Here is a 23,148-nt window from a genome sequence, read left to right as displayed (position 1 = left end):
GCACTGGAAGCTTAACAAGGCTAGTCACTGGGTGGGCTTTTCTGCCAGTTGCCTAAGCCTGATGTAGAAGCAGTGAGACTGGACCTTGCCCAGTGCTGGATCCCAACCACTGAAAATAATTATTTTGGGTGACTAACAGCCATAATCTGAACTGGTGAATTATACACACACACACACACATACACACACACTCCAGAGCCACCCTTACATCTGTTTCCTTAACAACCCAGAAACAAAATAATTCCGTGGAAGATTAGTAGTGGATCTGCACTTGGATTAATCACCATGCAAAAGTATCTGCCAAGACCCCTTTTTCTGTTGGCTTTTTTAAAAATTGTTTCTACAAAACATAGTTGATACCTGCCACTGTGATTTTCACATGTTTGTGCCAGTGTGGGCCAGCTAGCCACTGATGTAATCATCCCTTCAGGATAGACAACTTCAAAAGGAGGAAGTGAATAGATTCAACAGGATTTTTTCACCTTTGGTACACAGTTTTTATACTATACTATAAAAACCCCTGATATAACATGAAAAGTAAACTAATTTTAGGAAATTTTGATTATATTGAGAAAATTGTTCATCCTGAATTTCTCACCCCATATTTGTCAAATATCAGAAGACAACCAACACAGACATATGGAAAAACACTGAACAGCACTATCATTCTATAAACATCATGGCCCCAGTTGTACAAAAATTGGTGGTTTGGTGTCAAAAAGGGTTGAATGAATTTGTTTTGATTTTGGCTCATGAGCTGCTCAAACTCACTATGATTTTCCCCTGTGTTTTGCTGTTTGGCTGAAAATATAAAACTGTGCATGATTTTTGGGACAAAAGTCCCTCCCTAGTATCTACAGGAGAAGCAGCAGGTGACAGGTCAAAGGACAATATGAAACTCTTTTTGTGCTTGCACAACCCTTGCTCCAGTTTGTGAATCTTGGATGTGTTTCACATTGATGACAAAACAATGCAGGTATGGGGCAGTTACAATGCAGCTGTATTCTTGTCATGTACCCTGTAATTACCCTTCAAGGGAAACCAAAACTGCCACCTGTGAACCAAATCTATTGGATCCCAATGACTGTGGACGTGGACAAGGAAATGCCATAAATGTTGGCTCTTCTCTCAAAGTACTACAGTTGAATATCAAGAGCCCATCAGCCACAGAGCCTCTGTTCTCAAAAACATTGCCTCCTGACACAACACGAATGTCATCTGCCTTCAGAAAACTCATGTGAAGTCCCTTATTGCCTGTCATTTCATAATCTCTGGTTTCAACCTCATAGACTGCAGTTTGCATGAAAAACGTGGCTGGATCACTCATGTAAGATCAAATTGAGGAGATGTGCAGAGTTTACCATCTACATCTGACTACGGCGACACCATGAGGATTGGTCACTTTGAAGCTGCTAATGTCTACGGGCCCCCTAACCAATGATGGCCTGTTCCTGCTCTACCATCACCCCAGCATCCTGCCATCTATGCCAGAGACTTTAATAGAAACCATATCATCTGGGCTATAGAGAATCTGATCAAAGTGGGTTAGGCCTAGCAGATTGGGTCTTTAAAAATCTTTAAAGAATCTTTAAAACCACCTCCAAGTCCATCCGATATGTCTGCCAAAAAGCCTTTGTACCATATCTGGGCGACGAATCTGCAGACCTCTTTAAACAGAACAAAAATCCATCGATCCAGAAATACCAGCCACCTCCTAGAGAGCCTGAATGTAGCCCAAATAGCAGGCTGGGAGAAAAGCAATTTCAGAAATGGACATGTCAATATCTAGCAGGAAAACATGTACGCTCATTAGGATATTTGGTGCAGCACAAAATGCACCAGATACATGGCACCAGAAAGTCTCTCCAGTTTTGTGGCACGGCTGACCAACATTGCTAAAGCGATAAATAAATAAATCAATAAATAAATAATCAAGATTCAATCAAAAATAAATGGCATCAATGCAAACAATCTCTATTGTCTAACCAATATGAAAACTTCCTACCATTCCCTAAGAAATAGAAAAACAACAGTGAAAACAGGAAAAGCTTGTGGCCATGAGAATTTATTGCCAGAACTACTACAACATCTTGGGAAGAAAAGCCAGTGCCGGTTGCCTATCTTCATGTTCCACACCATACAGGAGAACAAGATACATAAGATAGGGTGAAGAGCTAAGGTAATAGCTTTATCAATGCCAGGTAAAGACAATTCTTTAGCAACCAGCTATTGCCCAGTATCACTCCTGAGTTGTAACTACACACTCCTGGAGTGGATGATCTTCCAAAGGACTATGCCCATGACAGAACATCTTTTGAGTGATGATCTGGAAGGTTTCTGAGAAAATCAAAGCATCTGTGACCAAGTGCTCGCACTTACTATGTACACTGCGAATGGATTTCAAAGGAAGAACAAAACTGGAGCTGGCTTTTTTGACCTTGCAGCAGCCTATGACACCATCCGGCACACTGGTCTGCCGTACAAGATGTCAGGCGTTCTTCCTTGATGAGTTGTCATGGTAACTGAGATGATGCTAATGGGTAGATGTTCTCAGGTATCTCTGGGCCACAAAAACAGCACTTGGAAATTCCACAAAAACAGACTCCGGCAAAGTGTGGTACTGGTACCAACTTTATTTAATGTGGTCACCAAAGACCCGCCAAACACCATCTCCAGGCAGTACAGGTTTGATGATAATATTTGCTTGGCTGAAGGGACCATGGCTTTCAAAAGATTGATGAGAACCTGAATTGTTATCAGGTGACTATTGCAAGAAATGGAGACTGAAACTAAGTACAGTGCACATCAAAGACTGTGTCAACATACTTCCCCTTATACCATGCTCCAATAATTTAGTTCTTTCAGTATGGCCACAGAGAAAGTTAAACCACTTGAAGTGGGAAGAAGGCTGTAATCATAAGTAGCGATAAAGGCATTAAAAGCACTTTAATTCCCATTTACTTTGTGAGGGCGCCTTAGTTTTGTAAAACTATAAACTTTAGAATATTGATTCAAACACAACTGAACAAGTGTAACTAAGTAATTAAGAACACCATTCCCCACCTCCCACAAAACCAGCAGAATCCTAAGGTGGCATAAACATAATAAATAAAGGCCCATTCCTGCAACTCTTTCTTACCTCAATAGTTCCATTGACTTGCAGGATCCAAGACCTGCATTTAAAAGAATATTTGAATCAGTCTTTCTGGTCATTGGCACACGGAACATCTTTTTCATTGGATGTATGTACAGTGCTTAGCACAATGGGTGCCAACTCGGAACCTGTAAATTACAACTGTAATACAAATAAATACACAGTATTGTCATTTGCTTACTTACCACAACCTAATGTCTGAGTTCTGTGTATTCACTATGAGACACAGCCATAAAATGCCATAGCTTAGGGACCAAAATGTGTCTCTTCTTTGTGTGTTAATTATGTAATGGCAGCAGCCACTTCCTAAACAAGGCTGCTGATGAGTTTCTATTATAAGCTTGATTCTCCCCTGCCCACTTCCACAAAAAAGTCCCTTTAGCTTAAAATCTGGTAGGTTTGATCTGGGGCCAAGGAAGAGTTTTTTCTAACAAAAAACAAACAAGATTTTTGAATTATGACACCCTAAAAGTACAGCTGGTTAACACAGTTTCTGCCCTGACTTACATCCACACACAATCTCATTGAAGTCAATAGTAATGCATGGCTATAGATTAGGACAGTAAATCACCCTATAAACACCCTCGCATACATGTCCTTCTCCGCTCAAGCCATTTTCCACTGATTCTAGCCTTGCCCTCTCTTGTGGTGTAGGTGGAAAATCTGAGAGAAAGGAATCAAAGCACTTAGGAAAATCATATTTTAATGTTTATGCTATAGGTGTTGTATAATAGGAATAATCTCTATTGCTTTGCAGTATACTTACAAACAAATAGCTTTTGAGATTGCTAAAACACTTTAGTTTCACTTTGGCTCTTAATCTAACTCAGCAGCTGTTTATTGCATTTAAACTATAAAGCAATAGACATTATCCTTTAACTAACTGTCTTATTAATATAGGTAGTTACACAGCTATTTCATAGTTAGTCTTAAATAACTGCTTTTAATTATTTTATTAACATAAATAACCATCTCAATACATTTCAATTAAATGCATATGTGAGAAACTTAATTTAAAGCATTACACAAAATTGCATCTGTTTACTAATGTTTAAATTAATGTCATTGCATAATTCAATTAAAATGCAACCTTAAATTATTTGTTTTGTTTTCTTTTTGATCGCCAGGGGACACCTAAGACTTTTAAATTATTTGAGTACAATTTTTCATGTCTGCCTTCTGGAGTTTAGAAAATTCTGTTTTTGTAGCAATATTACATGGGGGAAGGGCTTTTTTTTTTTAAATTGTAAGACTCCCAATGGAATATCCCCATTTGTGCTTCTGCTCATTCATAATCACAAAAACTGATGACACTGGGCCACCTCATTTCCTCTAGCTCTGCCCACCATGTGAAAATGGAGTTCAGGTATCTTTGCAGTTCTGCCTCCTTTACATGTTATGTAGCTTTCTCTGATGGACCAGTTCATGCTGGCAAGAGTCAGGGGAAGGGAGAGGCAGAAGTTACCCAGAATATTCATATAGTATTAGCTTTCCCAGGGGCCACTGGGAGCAGGAGAAAGTCATTGGTAGAATGGCTTCAGTAGAAACACACGACCAAAGAGCATAGGGGAAAGATACTACATAGCCCTCTTGTGCATGGGCCTGGCCTCTCATGGATCGCCAGCCTCTGCCAGATCTGTTGGTGGCTTTTCTGCAGGTGGTGGTGGCTGGCAGGACCACATGGGGCAAGGCCCATGGGAGTTCCATGTGGAGTTAAATGCTAAATTCCCCTCCAATGGTTTTTCTCCCAGTACTGGACAATCTGCCCCCAAGACTCACTATTATGTTTGTTCAAAATATAGTCATTTGAATAGTCAGCCCCCAACCCCCATGAAAGTGGCCCCCAACTAGATAGATAGATACACTTATCTTTTGATTGTTTAACTCCCACAGCCTGCCCCTATGTGTGTTAGAATTCATTTTGACAACCTTTTTGCCTCCTCCCAAACCTCCACATTCTAATTAATTCTGTGTCCCTCCAAAAATTGCCCAACCCCCACCCCAGGAACTAATTATGCATCCTCTAGACCCGACATTAACTTTGCCCCACAGCTACACATAGGTCCTGTGCTCCAGATCTCACCTCTGATCCTCCTGCAGCTCCAAGGGTTCTTCCACCCGCACCTCCATGCCTGGGAACCTGCTGCAGCAGGATCCTCTTCTTTCCCTTTTCATACCTGGAACTGCATGGCAGAGAGGAGCCAACCCATTTTTCATTGAAAGGGAGGTTAGGAGCCCCAAGCTGCTGGTCTCTTACTGCTCCCTTTACCCAAAACTCCTCTTGGCTCCTGAAGGGAGGGCAAGGGCTCTGTCTGCCTCCTGCAGCAGCCATGTTCACAGTCCTTCCCCGGGAGGCTCTTCTCACCAAAGAAAGGCTGAAAATCCAGTGAGGGTTACAGCTTCTAGTCATCACAAGCAGGGTCTAGAACTACACTACTCTTGATTAGATTCGTTGGCAACTCTGTATATTTGTGTCTGCATATGACTGAAAGGAAGCTGTTGGGAGAGAGGGAACCAGCAGGATAGCTGTGGTGGGCTTGGCCAGAAGCTCCCCAAGGGAATAGCACTGCCCCTGCACTGCCCGGTTGTGGCCCAGTTACTGGCCCAGAGGCCTGGGTCACCCCAGGCATGCACCATTAAAGATTAGCTACAGAGCAGCAGTCATGGCCCTTCTCCCGTTCTGCAGCTCATGAATAAGATTTTAAAAAGTGACCATTGCACAGATTGGCACAATCCAGCTCCCTCTCTGAACGAAGATCTGACCACCATGTCTGGCACTTTCACATCCTCTCCCCTGGAGACCTAACTGTGGGAGAGGAGGTGAAGCAAAATCCACCGTCTTGTGCCATCCCAGCTTTGTTACCCTGGGAGAGTAAGGAATGAGAACACTTGATGGTGTCCTGCCATCCAACAGGGGTTTTGGGAGAAGGAAAGTGATTCCCTGCATTGCTTGTTTGCCATGGACAGGAGAAGAGAGAAGGTAGGTTCTGGTGTTACAAAGCAAGGGAGGAAGATGTCAGGGGGAAGGAATTGGAGTGAGAGTCGTGAGTCATACGTGGGAGAAGATGGGAAAGATGTGTGGGAAGATGCTCCAAGCGCACTACTGCAAACCAGTTTTGTCTGCAGCCTCCACTACTTTGCCGAACTCCCTATAAACCTGGCAGGGTCCTAGTTCTATAGCTTGTACTGGTCTAGCAAATATTAGCTGCTTCTCTCTTGAAGATACAATAATGTCAAATTGTCTCCAAAGTAATTGGGACACACGGGAAAGTATTTTTAGGCTGGATTCAGTATAATATATAGCCAGATTCCCCTGAGGGCCCTGGTGTGAGTCAAAGTGGCAGTAATGTTCCAGAGGTACAGAAAGTGGGACACATTCTGCACTCAGAAGGTAGCTGAAAATCCAAGAAGGTGCAAGGATGTAACTAAAGGCAGAATTTGGCTCACTGATTCCAGCCACCAGATGTTGAATTGTGCTAAGTGGTTAAGTGGTTCTATAGTTAGAAGATACAACATCCCCAAATATAAACCTCTTCCAATGCATTAAGGGAATTCCCTTTCATCATACATACACTCTGCATACAGCTAGAGATCTCTAAAGATAAAGTATGCAAAGATGCTTGGAAGGTAGTAGGAGAAAAGATGAAAATCATGATTTATTTACTTCACTACCCTAACCCAAATGTAACAGGTGACATCAAGTTCATCCACATTCCTTGGGATAACAAAGGACTCAGATAAAAAGGTTGTTGGTGCTGAGATCCAGAAGATGTTATAAGCTCTCCCGAGAAAAGAGTTCAGAGTTCACAAAGTCTGCAGGACAAACACTTAAGGAATCCAGCACATTGCATTTTTTCAGAAAACTTTATAAACTAAAATCACATTTTGAGTGGAAAACATATTCAACCTTCAGATAACAGAGAGTTATCAGTGCTTGAATAATTGAAGTTCTTCTGTATATTTGCCTACATTGTAGCCTACCTTTGAACCTTACCCATGCATCTTTATGTTTTTTTGACATTTATGCAGCCTGAAATCCTGAAAGCTCTGCGTTTAGACAACTAAATTATTGCTTGTCAATTTAGCCTTGAATGAAAGACAGGTGTTTTGTTTAAGAGTCACACTCCTTTCAGATTCCTCTCTGCCCAAACTCAAATTCTTCAGCTAAAGAATTAAAGAATTATTGAAAATGAAATAATTTGCCAGCCCGCAAAGCCATTTAAATGCTTTGAACGTATATTGGTAAAACGGAAACTAATCATACAGGATCTTCACAGTTGAGTCTTAGCTCTTTGGTGTGAGACTGGTGGAACTCCCCTAACTCTTAATATTCTTTAGGGCATGGTAGTGAAATAGACCATTAAACAGACTCCTGTTGGCTGTTGCACATCAAACTCTGCTCAGTGTAAATGCAGCTCTCTGAATGTTCCAATCTGTTCCTTCAGCGGACAGGATGGCAACACACCGCAGAAGCCAACTCAGCATCCAAACTGAAAACCTCAAAAAACGTCATTTCCAGACCCTGAGGGGAGATGGGGGGCGGGGTGAGTCTGTAGTGCACCCTGTGACTACAAAGCTACCAGCAGCATTAACACCAAACTTCAAAGAGGGATTTTCCTCCTTCTTTATATTTTTACACTTAATTTGAAGTGAGCAGTCGTGATTGGCAAGGATCAGTGAGTGGGCACCTAAGCACTGGGGGATACATCCTATCATTGGTGCTGGAACTGGGGGTGCGGGTGGTGCTGCAGCACTCCCCTGACTTGAAGTGGTTTCCATTATATGCAGGGTGTACAGTTTGGTTCAATGGCTCTCAGCACCCCCACCATACAAATTGTTCCAGCACGCTTGCATTCTATTGGTGCCAATGCAGGAGGGTAAGGAAAGAAACGAGAGCAAGGAGGGCAAAGTGAACATTCAAACAGCAGTGTGCGCTAGCTGGGATCCAGCGTGAGTTTGACAACAGATATGCACTGCTAAAGCAATGGGAAGTGAACCGTAGATCTGGGAACGTGATCCGAGGGGAATGGTTGGCCTAAAATCCAGCAAGTCCTTATGATGATACTCTCTGCAAGCATACGATGACTCTCTCAGTCTGGGACAAATAATTCAAGAAGACAGCAACAAAAAGCAGCACCATCAGCGCACTCATCTGACCCAGTGTGTGGCTCTTCTGCCCGGTGACTCAGGATTTCTATTTCGCTGGATGTGTCTAGCTATGTATCTGGGTACACCTTGCTGCCTGCTGTGTCTGGCTTTCTGGCATACTGCCAGGATATGAACCTTAATTCCTCTGCTTATACCATTAAGCAAGTGTGTGCAAGCCAACAAATACAAGCTTCATCACAGTGACCTGCCAGTGACCTCAGCTCCAACCTGGAGAGATCACCTTTCCTAGACGAGGTTAAGGGACTCACTTAATTTATAACCTTAAGCTGGATTTGAACTGCCTTTTCAGAGGAGAAAAGCCAGTGTTTTTTTATCCACTAAGCCACATGGCTCCTGTTTCATGATTGGTACTTATGACATCACAGAATTGGCAAACCACTGAGATATTAACTGTATGCTCTATTTTCTGCCCTAAATTATGGGCAGCATGTCTGAATTTTAGTGGGGGGTGGTTTTTTTTTTTTTGAGGGATTTGAATGAAAAGGGGGCTATACATATCTCTCTATGTTTGAACTGCAGGACTTCAATATTCCACCTCTAGTGTGTAACTGGAGCAGCTTGTCAGTTACCTGAGTAGGTATTAAGCATGTTGAAATTGAAGAAGAGACCAAGTGTGAAAATGAAGAAGAGACCAAGTGGGAGGAATAATTTGACAATACCTGCAGCAAGCTGTACATATTTCCCTCAATTCAAAATGGAACAGGTTTGTCAATGCACAAGACAGAGCAAGCCATGGTGTATTATTCATGGTTTGCAAAATGCCAACAGCATTCTCAGAGTTGTAAAACACATAGAGAAAGACACAGACCCTGCCCCTTGGAGGTTACAATCTACATAGGACTAAAGACAATGGTTACATGGTCAAACTGAACATTTAAGACTTCAACTAACAGCATAAAGCCCTGATCCTGCAACGAGCACTGAGCTAGAGTAAAAGCAGTGGGGCTCAGGCAGCAGCAGGGGTCCACTCTTATGGAGCTCATGGCAGGACTGGGACCTAAGCCTATATGTTTTATTTTATTTCTTTGAGTGTTCAGAAAAAACACTTCTCTTCGGCTCTAGGTGTTTGTATTAAACACCTCTTAAAATACACAGAAGAAATCTAAATACTGTATAACCAACCCAGCCAACCCCCAGCAGCCCCAATATAAACCAATCCAAAGGACAAGAAGAATCCCTACAACTACTCAGCATCCTTCAGCCCACCATGTCACCAAAAAAACAGAGAAAACAGATGAGTCTTACAATGTGTCCCTGTGACCCTAAGAATCCCTAAATGCTCACTGCCGAAAGGTTCACTGTTCTGTAACAGCAACTCCTTTCAGGCCTAACAAACTCACTACAGCTAACAAATTGCTTTCATAGTATCTACCCAAAGAGTGTTGTGTGAGGTGTCCAATCAAAACATACGTCATGATGATGCTCCAAATCATAGTGTGATGTATGTACGGGTGATATTTAAGAAGTTGTATGTATGTACTGATAATATGTTTAGGCTTGACAACAGGTTTTGCCAGACAAAGGGATGTGTAATTACCTATCTGGAGTTTGTCTGGATGGCTAACTGATGGTAAGTGTCAGGGAGCTGACACACAGATTAGCACCAAGTCTCTCTTTCGCTGAGGCAGGGGAGTAACACTGTGACCCACAGCCCTGGACATCCTGAGAATGCGTCACAGCCCCAGTGTTCGGCAGTTGTGGGTTCTCTGAGACCAAAGGCAGATGGACGCTCAAGAGATAGGGAAAATGCCCTGCCACTGAGCAGCTCCACAGATCGCAGATGTGCTGGCATCCTACAGGTAGAAAGACAGTCATTCTTCCAGGCAGGTACCGAACCATGTAGGTCTTTGTAAATCATAGCCAACAGAAATGAACAGGCCATCAGAGCCTGTGACAGAGCACTAGTATGACATGCTCCCAGGAGAGAGGTTCTTCTTAACCAGAAGTCAGCACATTCTGCATTATCTTACCTTTCAGGGTAGTCATAAGCCACAGCCCCATGTAGAACACTTGGATACTGTCCAATCTTGAGGTAATAAAGTTGGGTTGATTGGAACGAGGGCTGCATCCAAAGAGAAAAAATAATCTCACCTTCCTCATCTTGTGTTAATGATAAAGCACACTTGGCCACAGCAAATACCTGCAAATTTTCTTCCCTGCCACTTCATCTGTAGTAAGTCAGCTGTAAACTTCATCTGTAGTAAGTCAGCTGTGAAGCAGGGGGAAGGATATTTAGGGATGTTTGTGTTGTTGATAGAGGGAAAATGGTTTTAATAAAGTCTTACCAAAGTGGGCTACATCCTTAGCTGCAGCTGAGATACCCTTAGCATAACTGAGGTGGTAGTGGGGGGACAACAGTGACTTTGTCACATTTGTGAATCCCTCACCTAGGGGCCAAGTCTAATGTTCAAAATAACTTAGAGCATCTTAAGGGTGGTTTCAAGTTACATCCAGCTGTCTGCTGCCACATGGGGCCATTCTTGCAGCAAGGAACTGCTGGGATGCAGGGATGTTTTTGCCCTGCCCTCAGCATGAGCAGCTGGATGGCAGGGGTGATGTAGGAGCTGTTGCAGCAGCTTTATTCCACCCAGAGATGTCCCTCCACATCAGAAGAATCCCCAGGTAGCCAGATCGTCCAGATTTATGATCTCTCTGCATTGGTGCAAAGAGGCTATAGTGTGGCAAAGAATCTGGCCCACAGATGTCTATCAGTTAAAGAAAACACTCCTCTGAATTGGGGTGTGGGGGATGGGGTGGGGGCAGCACTGAGACAGGACCACTGCCCATCCTGAAACTGAAGGAGGTAAAGATTGGACTGGGACATCTTACAGAGACAGGAAGCAAGAGATAGATGGTGGGGGCGGGGTGTGGTATGAAGGTTGTAGCAGCATAAGCTTGGAATGGCCACATTACTCACAGGTCACCATGGTTTACAGCTGACTTGCAGCAGATGACATGATAAGGAAGACAACTGCCTCTGGATTTCCAGGTAGCAGCTGTGGCCAAGTCTGCTTTTTCATCTATACTTTTGGCTTGGAATATGCATGTTGTCACTCAAAAATGGGCTAATTTTCACTGGGAAAAGAAACCATTTACATGTAAAAACCTCAGAAAAACACGGTAGCATTTTTAGTTAAGTTTTGAGTTTGTAAGGAACGAAAAAGCCCTCACAGTCTATATAGCTATATGTCTTTTTAGCAATATTCTGTATACCTCTGATATGTGTTAATATACTGTGCAGAAGAAAATCCTCTGTGGTACTCATCATTAGTACTCAGCCTAGATTGTAGTAAGGTAAAAGGACTAGGACCATCCTGTTGCGTATCTTATTCATGGCCATCATGCTAGAACATCGTCACAGTTCTCCAAGTCTCCAGATACCAGGAACACTTGTTTCTGATCTTGTCACCTATCTTGGATTCACTAATATTATTATTTATTATCTGTATTGCGGTAGTGCCTGGGAGCTGCAGTCATGGTGTTAGGTGCTGTCATGTTAGGTGCTGAGCAAACTCAGAACAAAAAACATGGGCACTGGCCCAATTACTTCCAATCTACTGCTTCTATCCCAGGCAACTTTTCAGAAGTGGTGTGCTGAGTCTTCATTTATTCACTCTAATTTAAGGTTTCGCGTCCCAGTCATACATTTTAACATTTTTAGAAGGTCTCTTTCTATAAGTCTATAATATATAACTAAACTATTGTTGTATGTAAAGTAAATAAGGTTTTTAAAATGATTAAGAAGCTTCATTTCAAATTAAATTAAAATGCAGATCTTATCAGTTTAGTGATCCTTGCCTTGCTTTTCCTTGCTGAGTTTTCCAATGTCTGGCATGTATCTGGATACTTTAAGTTGCACACAGGCTTCTGAGTGATCAGTTGTTAACTGGTTCCGAGAGGGACAGAGGACAGATTTCATGTGTGAAAGTACCTGTTCACACAGGTATGTGGATCCAAATGCTGAAAGCATTGCAAACGTAATTTTCTTCAAACAGTTACATTTCACTGGCAGGAATGTCCAGCAGGTCAGAATAGAGGCCCCATGATCTCTCTCAGTACATTCAAGTGCACTCTGCAGATCTCCAAACTTTGATGCCCACCATTCTGAGCTTTTTAACTGATTTCGAAATCTTCAACACCCATCCACTGAAATACAGACAAATCCAAGTCGCTTTCGTTGAACTTTTCAGGTTTAATTAGAAAAGAAAGCATTGGGCCAAATCACTGGAACTCTTGAAAACTGTCAGAAAATTCTGATTCCAGTTCTTGCATGTACATTCTAATCTCAACGTCAAATGCAGTGCGCTGTTCCACGTGGCGTGATAGTGATGTAAGCAGCAAATCAGGACTTAAAAATATCCCAGTACAGTGGTGCTCTAACAACTTTTAAGCTGTTGGTGCTGAGCTGTGCCTCCTCTTGCCCCTATCTGCACCCCTCACTGCCAAGGGCTGGGGCCAGTGGGCCATAGCTGGGGGTGGCTGCAGAGCCCCTGGGCCAGCAGCCGGGACCCCAGGCCGGCAGCAGAGCCCCCTGGACCAGTGGCCGGGACTGGGGCTGGCAGTGGGCTGAGCGGGGCCGGTGGCTGGAACCCCGGCTGGCAGGAGGCCGGTGGCCGGTACCCTAGGCGAGCAGAGGAGCCCCCGGACCAGTGGCCAGGACCCCAGGCAGTGTGAGTGCCACTGAAAATCAGCTTGAATGCCGCCTTTGGCACGCGTGCCATAGGTTGCCTACCCCTGTGCTATCCTGACAATCTAATCAGATGTCAATACAGAACTCCAAATGGGTGACTGGTGTGTAATGCTGAATGTTTACAATTATTATGAAGTTGTGAACTTTGCATGACTTCAGTTATCAGGGTTTGCCGAACCATTCTCTTGACAGGGATATGTACAAGCACAAAGGAAAGCCTTTCTCCTCTTGCCTGCTTAATACTCTCACATTGCCCCATTTTGTTTGTTACCATCCTTTAGAGATGATGCCACTTGTGCTTGAACTCTCTGGGCCACCTTTTCTATGGGTAGGGTCTGATGGGACCCCTCTCCCCCATCCCTCTGTTGGCAAGACCAAGGAGCATTCCCGCACTCAGGCTGCGCCAATTAGGTGCACCTGCAGATCATGCGCCACCTGGAGAAGTGGAGGTTAAAAGGGTGGAATTGGCCACAGAGAAGTGGAGAGTTTTCTCAGGAACAGGGAAACTGCTAGTGAGTGCCAATAACAGGAAGATCTTAGCTGCAGCAGTTGCTAACCTTTTCCTTCAAACTCCCCTGTCTGAGACAGATTGCTCGGTATGAACAAAGGTCCTGAAGGGCTAGAGACAAGGTAACTGTAAACAGGGCACTAGAAAGACCTGGGGAGTGAGCTGAACTCCTGCTGGGAACACTAAGATTGCCCAGGAGTGGGAGCTCCTGTAGGGGACCAGGGGCAAGAGACTCACAGATACTATGGCTTGAGCCCAAGCTGAGTGTCGGCCAACCATGTAGGATCCCACTTGTACACACACAATTTCATGTGTATTTGCCTGCCTACATTTGCAGGTGCATTTTCAGCAATGCTGTGGACCATCTCCATGACTCTATGTCCAGATTGGTGATTAGATTGATTAGATAAACACCCATTTTCCTCTCTGACATAGGTGAGATGCTCTGGCCAGCTGATTTAACTTTTGGGATCTGATTCTCAGTTAGAATAACTAGGAGTCAAAGGAGAAAAAAAGCCCATAAACTTAAGTGACAGAGCCAGTTGTGTAATTCTGTTGATAGTTTGCTGTTACTATTTGTTCCATGACAAATGCCTCAATACGATGTCAGCTGCCCGGCGACTGAAATGCATGAAGGCAGCAAAGCATTACACCAGCAGAAAGTGTAGCAAACAAATAGGCTCCCCCATGCCAGACAATGCTGCTGTGCTCCATGGACATTCCCTCTCCTTTGTACAGGACAAAGATTGGCAGGATGTGGGATGATAGGGTGGGAGAATGTTAGTTCAACAACACCAGGGATGAAAACTCCACTACTGCAACCTATAGCTGGCTTTGGGTGACTATAGCACAGGCCAGTTTTGGCTGAGGGACTGAAATCAGTGTTCTGGATATGATACTCTTTTGTCACTGGGGAGCCAAAGCAGAGGAATGATCCAATCAGTGGTTCCTCCTGTGGCCCCAAGACTTCTAAAATCACCCAAGTGTCTCCTTTTTATTAAGATGATGTCCTAAGAGTGTGTTGAGGTATCCACACATTCATGAAGCCTCATGTTTGTGTGGCTGGAGAGGCATGCCCAGCCGAAGTACTAGTGCTACACTAGAGGATGCAAGATTTGATGGGCCACATGTAGCACAGGGACCAAATCCAGCAGGGGGTTCTCTGTATATCAGTGCTCAGGGAATATAAGAGGGTGGGGCCAGGCAAGGGTTAAGCATAGAGAATTCGCTGACATCTATGTCTTCCAGAGCCTTTCAGCTCCAGAGGAGGGTGCCAGGATTGCGAAGGCTATTCCACCCATTTGGAGGAGAAGAGTTCCAGTCCTGGGCTTCAGGCAAGGGCAACTGTAGGGTGAAATTCCCCATTTGTGGTGAAAAAAGGGAACGTTTTGAGACAGGGTTGATATAAAAAAATATAGGTGGCTCTTTGAATTTGTTAAGAATCATAGAATATCAGGGTTGGAAGGGACCTCAGGAGGTCATCTAGTCCAACCCCCTGCTCAAAGCAGGATCAATCCCCAGTTAAATCATCCCAGCCAGGGCTTTGTCAAGCCTGACCTTAAAAACTTTTAAGGAAGGAGATTCTACCACCTCCCTAGGTAACGCATTCCAGAGTTTCACCACTCTCCTAGTGAAAAAGTTTTTCCTAATATCCAACCTAAACCTCCCCCACTGCAACTTGAGACCATTACTCCTTGTCCTGTCCTCTTTTACCACTGAGAATAGTCTAGAACCATCCTCTTTGGAACCACCTCTCAGGTAGTTGAAAGCAGCTATCAAATCCCCCCTCATTCTTCTCTTCTGCAGATTAAACAATCCCAGTTCCCTCAGACTCTCCTCATAAGTCATATGTTCCAGACCCCTAATAATTTTTGTTGCCCTTCGCTGGACTCTCTCCAATTTATCCACATCTTTCTTGTAGTGCGGGGCACAAAACTGGACACAGTACTCCAGATGAGGCCTCACCAACGTTGAATAGAGGGGAACGATCACGTCCCTCGATCTGCTGGCTATGCCCCTACTTATACATCCAAAAATGCCATTGGCCTTCTTGGCAACAAGGGCACACTGTTGACTCATATCCAGCTTCTCGTCCACTGTAACCCCTAGTTCCTTTTCTGCAGAACTGCTGCCTAGCCACTCGGTCCCTAGTCTGTAGCAGTGCATGGGATTCTTTCGTCCTAAGTGCAGGACTCTGCACTTGTCCTTGTTGAACCTCATCAGATTTCTTTTGGCCCAATCCTCCAAATTTGTCTAGGTCCCTCTGTATCCTATCCCTGCCTTCCAACGTATCTACCACTCCTCCTAGTTTAGTATCATCCGCAAATTTGCTGAGAGTGCAATCCACACCATCCTCCAGATCATTTATGAAGATATTGAACAAAACCAGCCCCAGGACCAACCCTTGGGGACTCCACTTGATACTGGCTGCCAACTAGACATGGAGCCATTGATCACTACCCGTTGAGCCTGACAATCTAGCCAACTTTCTACCCACCTTATAGTGGTGTTGGAGAGTTGCCTGGCAGCCTCCTGTTCATAATCTGACCTGTTCATTATGACTACAGCACTTCCTTTGTCAGCCCCTTTGATTATAATGTCAGAGTTGTTTCTAAGGCTGTGGATGGTGTTGTGTTCTGTATGGCTGAGGTTATTGGGCAAGTGATGCCTTTTGGTCACAATTTCAGCCTGTGCACATCTGCGGAAGCACTCTATGTAGAAGTCCAGTCAGTCAATTCAACCGTCAGGTGTCCACACGGAGATGTGCACAGTCTTTAAGGTGCCACCAGACTGCTTGTTATCTTTATTTACTGAGGGTATGTCTACACTTGCAGAGTTTTTGCATTGTAAGTTTCACCGGTGGTAGGGAACCAGTGAAAGTAAAGTGCTGGTTTGTGTACTCACTTAATTCCTCAGGTGTCAGAGAGTGTTTACATTAGCAGCACTTCCATCAGGGATGAGAGCAGCACTCTAGGGCAGCTATCCCACCGTGTAGCTCTCTCCAGTTTGACAATGGCTCTTGTGGGAAGGGGGGCGAGGGGGTGATTGTGGGGCATCCTGGGTTCCTGCACAGCCTCTTCTCCCCAAACACTAATCAGCTCCAGTAGCTCAGCATTGCTCCAAGTAGGGGATCCTTTGCTCCGTGGAGCAGGCATTGTCACCTAGCCAGATAAGTGAGCACTTGCCAAGAAAACAGGAAGGGGAGTTTCAAAGTTCCCTGGCTTTACAGCGGGATGGATGGATGTCTGTTTACCTGGCAACAGAACAGCAGAGCTGCTGGCTAGAGTGGTCACCTAGGCACTGTGGGATATCCTCAGGAGGCTAAAAGCTGTGTAAACAGGAAGAATGTGTCTTCACTTGCACATCACCACAAAAGCATCACCGGTAAGAACTGTTTCTCTCTTGCGGAGGTGGTTTTCTTTTTGCGGTGAAACTTCTGAGTTTGGCAAGTGTAGATGCTCCCATGGTTTTTGCGCAAAAAAGGGACTTTTCTGCTTTAAATGGCAAGTGTAGACATGCCCAAAGAGAGAGATGAATTCAGTTCTCAGTTATATCAGTGCAACCCAATTAATTTCACTGAAGTTTTAAGTGAGGAGAGAATCTGGCCCAAAGCCTTCTGTTCTGCAAACTACCACATTGTACTGACACAAAGATCAGACGGCTTGAAAGGCTAAATAACTATTGGCCAGATCCTGCTGTCCTTACTCAGGCTACATGCCCACTAACTTCAATGGGAGTTTCACCTGAATAAGGACTAGAGTACAGGGTACCAAATGAGATTGCTGACAAAAATACCTTTTTTTGTCAAAATAAACACATTTTTCTCTTCTTTTTTAAAATAAATGTTCCTCTTTTTAAAATGAACTGTTCAGAAAAAAACCCACAGTCACTTACAATATCAGTTCTACCACTTGCTTTAAGGTTAGCTCTTCCTCTGTAGATTGACTGCACCCTCTTTAGGGCTGCACGTTATTTGTATTGGGTTATTTCTATTTCTAAGTGTGCAGTTGTACAGTAAATGGAACACAAAGGGGCAGGTTTATAACTGAGCACATTACAGCTTTGGTCCACAGCCCAGAGACTCTGAGATGCTGTAGTCTTTTGTTTCAGACACATGTAGATAAACTACAACATTTTCCATGACTGCTACGATGCAGAATATGAGAAACTCTTGGGATGGTTTAAGCTGCAGGGTATTCTCCCAGAGTTCTGTCCAAGAATAATCTAGTAAAAATGTGGACAGAGAACCATCGACCTCTGCTTTCCCCTGAACATATGCAGCTCTGATCAGTCTGGTATTTCAAGAAAAACAAGGTCCTGAACCCTAATCCTCAGACACATAACAAAGCGTACTTCACAGCTGTGATGCACAGCAACTATCAGCTCCGAGGCCTGAGTGGGTCCCAAGACAATGCCTCCTTTATCACCCAGAGGACAAATATCTAGACAGCAATATTTTCTGCTTGAATGCTTCAAGCATCTCGCGCAACTCCTGACTGAAAGAGAAAACTGAGCTGAGAGTGTTTGCTGAGTGATTATTTTAATTTACTACTTGATGTAAATCTAAATGAACTGACACCCAGCTTGAGACGGACAGAAAACAATCATAGGGAAAAAAAGAAAGAAGGCTAATATTACAATGTCATTTGAGAAGCACAGGTTTAGGCATCTTTAGCAATGGCAATCTAAGAGATAGGGAGAAAGGGTCTGTATTCTGTTTTCTTCACTCAATTACCATAATAAGTTCTGTAATTTTGGGGCTGTTTATTTATCAGGCTACGATAACAAAGGAGATCAGAAAGTGTTGTCTGGATGGAAGATGACAAAGCACCAGAGAGAAAGCACTCACATGCAGGGTGATTCCTGGTTCTCATGCACCTGATTATTCTTTTCTGCATTCGGAAGCAAAAATAATCATTTTTTGGAAATAGCCAAAATGAAACTCATTTGGGGAGGATAGAAATGCAAGAAAACTTCCATGTAAGGTTTCAGAATTCTTTAAAAAACCATGTCATATTCTGTCAAGATGCTGTGCAGAGCTTCCTCATATAAACAATGTGTTTGGAACCTGGCTTAACTGCTTTGGGGATTCTGTCACTGCTGGTCTGAGATCTGGGCTTCTAAATTCTGGTGGCTGCACAGCGCCACAGAGTAGTTGGAGAGTAATCACTATGGCTGAGTGCATGGTACAGACCAAAATGAGACTGATTTGGGTTGTACACACAAAGCCAGGTTTTGCCTGGCCTTTCCATGGCTGTGCATTGTTGGGAAGTGAGCCTGCCCTATTTGCGCAGCCAGTGGAATTTCTGCTCCCTGTGCTCAGCGGTGTGTGGGTTCTTCTGTCTCCTTTGTTGCTTCAAGGGTCCGCATGATCCCAAATGGAGCAGGGCAAAGAAGCAGCACCACAGCACCGTTTCCACAAAGACCAGCCCCAGGATGGAGGGATAGTAAGCTTGGGTGCAGTAGTGGAAACATAACTTCTCCAAATTCTGGGAGGCATTCCCCTGAGGGAGACTGCTTCCTGGTGCTCCTCCAGTGATGGGGCAGTTTGGCACTGCCCCACCCGTGAGCTAGTGTCATAAATATAAAGGGAAGGGTAAATACCTTTAAATCCCTCCTGGCCAACGGAAAAACCCTTTCACCTGTAAAGGGTTAAGAAGCTAGGATAACCTCACTGGCACCTGACCAAAATGACCAATGAGGAGACAAGATACTTTCAAAAGCTGGGGGGAGGGAGAAACAAAGCCTCTCTGTCTGTCTGGGTGATACTTTTGCCGGGGACAGAACAGGAATGGAGTCTTAGAACTTAGTAAGTAATCTAGCTAGATATGCATTAGATTCTGTTTTATTTAAATGGCTGATAAAATAAGCTGAGCTGAATGGAATGGATATTCCTGTTTGTGCCTTTTTGTAACTTAAGGTTTTGCCTACAGGGATTCTCTCTGTTTTGAATCTGATTACCCTGTAAGGTATTTACCATCCTGATTTTACAGAGGTGATTCTTTTACTTTCTTTCTTCAATTAAAATTCTTCTTTTAAGAACCTGATTGCTTTTTCATTGTTCTTAAGATCCAAGGGTTTGGGTCTGTGATCACCTATGTAAATTGGTGAGGATTTTTATCAAGCCTTCCCCAGGAAAGGGGGTGTAGGGTTTGGGAGGATTTGGGGGAAAAAGATGTTTCCAAGCGAGCTCTTTCCTGTTTATATATTGTTAGATGCTTGGTGGTGGCAGCAATAAAGTCCAAGGGCAAAAGGTAAAATAGTTTGTACCTTGGGGAAGTTTTAACCTAAGCTGGTAAAAATAAGCTTTTTTATGCAGGTCCCCACATCTGTACCCTAGAGTTCAGAGTTGGGAAGGAACCTTGACATGGTGGCAGGGCTGTGGGATTAATCTGAAATCATTTTGAGATCAATTTGAGATTTTTTGAACCAGAAGCACAGATTTTAAAAGGAATTTTTTTTTCCTTTGCGCTGCTGAAAAGCAGGTTTTTGGCTGAAAGCAGTTAGTTTTTTTTTTTCCTCTGCTTTGGGACCAGAGCAGAGACAAAAGGGAATTGTCTTTTGTGAGCTGGAGTTTTCTCTACATAAAGGCAGGGTACTTAACCTCCTGTAGGGAAATTCACAAGTTTTCACAGACCTGAAGAAGTTTCTTTTTTTACCTAAGAGCAACTAGAGGGGTTTTCTGTCTATTTGCCTGAAGACAAAGATGTTAGGTTGGTTTTTCTTAAGGATTTTTCTGTAGGCTGACAGTCACTATCAGAGAATATAGGCATCGTATTACAGCACAGCAAAATTTTACAAGCCAAGTTTTTTGTTTTGTTTTGTTTGTTTTATTTCTAACTCTCGGGTGTAAAGTTAGTTAAAAACAGAGAGGCAAACATGACAGAGCCCAAGGCAGAAACAGGCAAAGAGGCTGCCCACAGGAGAGAACTGGAGGCAGCGAGAGAGACAGAAAAAAACCAATAGGCTGCCCACAGGAGAGCTATGGAGACAGCGAAAGAGGCAGAAAAGAACCAAGAGGCTGCCCACAGGAGAGGAGAGCTATGGAGGCAAGGGACAAAGAACTGGAGGAGAAGGAAAAAGAGAGGAAGCATGCACTGGAGATGGAGAGGGCAAAGGCTCAGCAGAATATACCAACAAACCCTAGCAATCCTTCTCCAGGTACCACTTCCCATCCCAGAAAGTTCCCCACCTACAAGGCAGGCGATGATACCAAGGCCTTCTTAGAAAACTTTGAAAGGGCCTGCCTTGGGTACAGCATCTCTACCGACCAATACATGGTAGACCTGAGGCTGCAGCTCAGTGGACCTTTAGCTGAGGTGGCAGCTGAAATGCCTAAGGAACACATGAACCAGTATGAACTGTTTAAAACCAAGGCAAGAGTCAGAATGGGGCTTACACCCGTGCATTCCTGTCAGCAGTTCAGAGCCCTAAGGTGGAAACCAGACGTGTCATTTACCCGACATGCCTACCACATTGTGAAACATTGGGATGACTGGATATCGGGAGCAAGTGTTAAATCTCCAGAAGATTTGCCCTTCCTAATGCAAATGGAGCAGTTCTTAGAGGGTGTTCCTGAGAAAATAGAAAGATACATCCTAGATGGGAAGCCCAAAACTGTAATCAAGGTGCGGGAGATTGGTGCCAAATGGGTGGAGGTGGCAGAAAAGAAAAAAACTGGTCACAGTTGGAGTGGATACCAGAAGGGACAACCTCAGACTACACCCTACTACCGGGGGCAGACCAAGGCCCCAACTACCCCCCCAAGGAACCCTCCAGACACCTTATCCTGCCATACTGTTCTCCAGCAACCCACCTCACCCCAGTGACCCGTCAGCTGCATGATGTTTTAAATGTAACGAGCCGGGGCATGTAAAGGCCAACTACCCCAAGAACCCCCACAGATTACAGTTCATTGCACCAGAATCACACCAGAGGTCCTCAGGCCCAGATACCTCCCAGATACCCTCGGAGCGGAGGGAAACTGTGAGTGTGGGCAGGAAGAAGGTCACCACATGGAGGGACACTGGAGCACAAGTGTCGGCTATCCATGCTTCCTCAGTGGACTCCAATTTAATCAACCCAAAGATCCAAGTGACAATTCAACCCTTCAAGTCAAACTCTTTCAATTTGCCTACAGCCAAGTTGCCTGTCCAGTACAAGGGCTGGTCAGGAATGTGGACTTTTGCAGGCTGTGATGATTATCCCATCCCCATGCTGTTGGGGGAAGACTTGGCCAATCATGTGAAGCTAGCCAAGAGGGTGGGAATGGTCACCTGCAGCCAGGCTAAACAAGCCATCACGCCTAGCTCTGTTCCAGAAACTTCTACCAGGACCCGGTCAGAGGTGACGGACCCGGACCCCAGGCCAATGTCTGCAACAGCAGTAGTGAATCCAGTCCCAGAGACCCAGACAGAGCCAGTCCCAGAACTGGAACCAGCGGAACAACCTGCACCAGACCCATTACCAGCACTGAATCCAGTACTTGCAACCCCAACACCAGAGGGCCCCAGCAAACCTGAACTGGCAGCAGCCGATAACCCTACACCAGAGGCTCAGCTGGAGCCTGAACCCCAACATAGTGCACCAGCGGAGAGCGGTTCACAGTAAATGGAAACATCCCATCCCCTACATCACCTACATCACAGAGGGACCAAGCCTAGGTCCACAATCCAATGAGGAACTGATGTCTCCAGCATCAAGGGAACAGTTACAGAGTGAACAGAAAGCAGATGAAAGCCTTCAGAGAGCTTCAAAAGTGGCACAGAGCAACCCACTGCCTCTCAGCTCTTCTAATAGATCCAGGTTTGTTGTAGAAAGAGGACTTTTATACAAGGAAACTCTTTCTGGTGGACACCAGGAAGACTGGCATCCTCAGAGACAGTTGGTAGTTCCAACTAAGTACCAGGTAAAGCTCTTGAGCTTAGCCCACGATCATCCTAGTGGCCATGCTGGGGTGAACAGGATCAAAGACCGTTTAGGGAGGTCATTCCACTGGGAGGGAATGGGCAAGGATGTCTCTGGCATACCTCACAAGACCAGACATAGGTAAAGAGTGCGAAAACCCCAAGACCAGGTCAAAGCCCCTCTCCAGCCACTCCCCATCATTGAGGTTCCATTTCAGCGAGTAGCTATGGATATTCTGGGTCCTTTTCCGAAAAAGACACCCAGAGGGAAGCAGTACATACTGACTTTCACGGATTTTGCCACCTGATGGCTGGAAGCAGTAGCTCTAAGCAACACCAGGGCTAAAAGTGTGTGCCAGGCACTAGTAGACATTTTTGCCAGGGTAGGAACTAATTTCCTGGCAGGAACTATGGAAAGCCTTTGGGAAGCTCATGGGGTAAATCACTTGGTCGCCACTCCTTACCACCATCAAACAAATGGCATGGTGGAGAAGTTTAATGGAACTTTGGGGGCCATGATATGTAAATTCGTAAATGAACACTCCAATGATTGGGACCTAGTGTTGCAGCAGTTGCTCTTTGCCTACAGAGCTGTACCACAACCCAGTTTAGGTTTTCACCATTTGAACTTATATATGGCCGCGAGGTTAAGGGGACATTACAGTTGTGAAACAGCAATGAGAGGGGTTTACACCTTCTCCAGGAACTAACATTCTGGACT

The 23,148-nt window shown here is 44.4% G+C and overlaps 1 long non-coding RNA gene across 4 annotated transcripts in view; it reads right to left on the bottom strand.

Moving 5' to 3' along the window:
- LOC311518416 overlaps positions 1 to 23,148 on the bottom strand; it is a 786,470-nt gene that overhangs the window by 43,116 nt on the left and 720,206 nt on the right. For all 4 annotated transcript variants that reach the window (XR_014710978.1, XR_014710979.1, XR_014710980.1 and 1 more), the window contains one exon: positions 3,140 to 3,173. This is a non-coding gene — a long non-coding RNA (uncharacterized lncRNA). The remainder of the gene's footprint in view (positions 1 to 3,139; positions 3,174 to 23,148) is intronic.

Source organism: Lepidochelys olivacea, assembly GCF_965140295.1.
Source record: "Lepidochelys olivacea isolate rLepOli2 genome assembly, chromosome: 3".
NCBI classification, from domain to species: Eukaryota; Metazoa; Chordata; order Testudines; family Cheloniidae; genus Lepidochelys; species Lepidochelys olivacea.
This window is presented reverse-complemented; position numbering and strand designations above follow the sequence as displayed.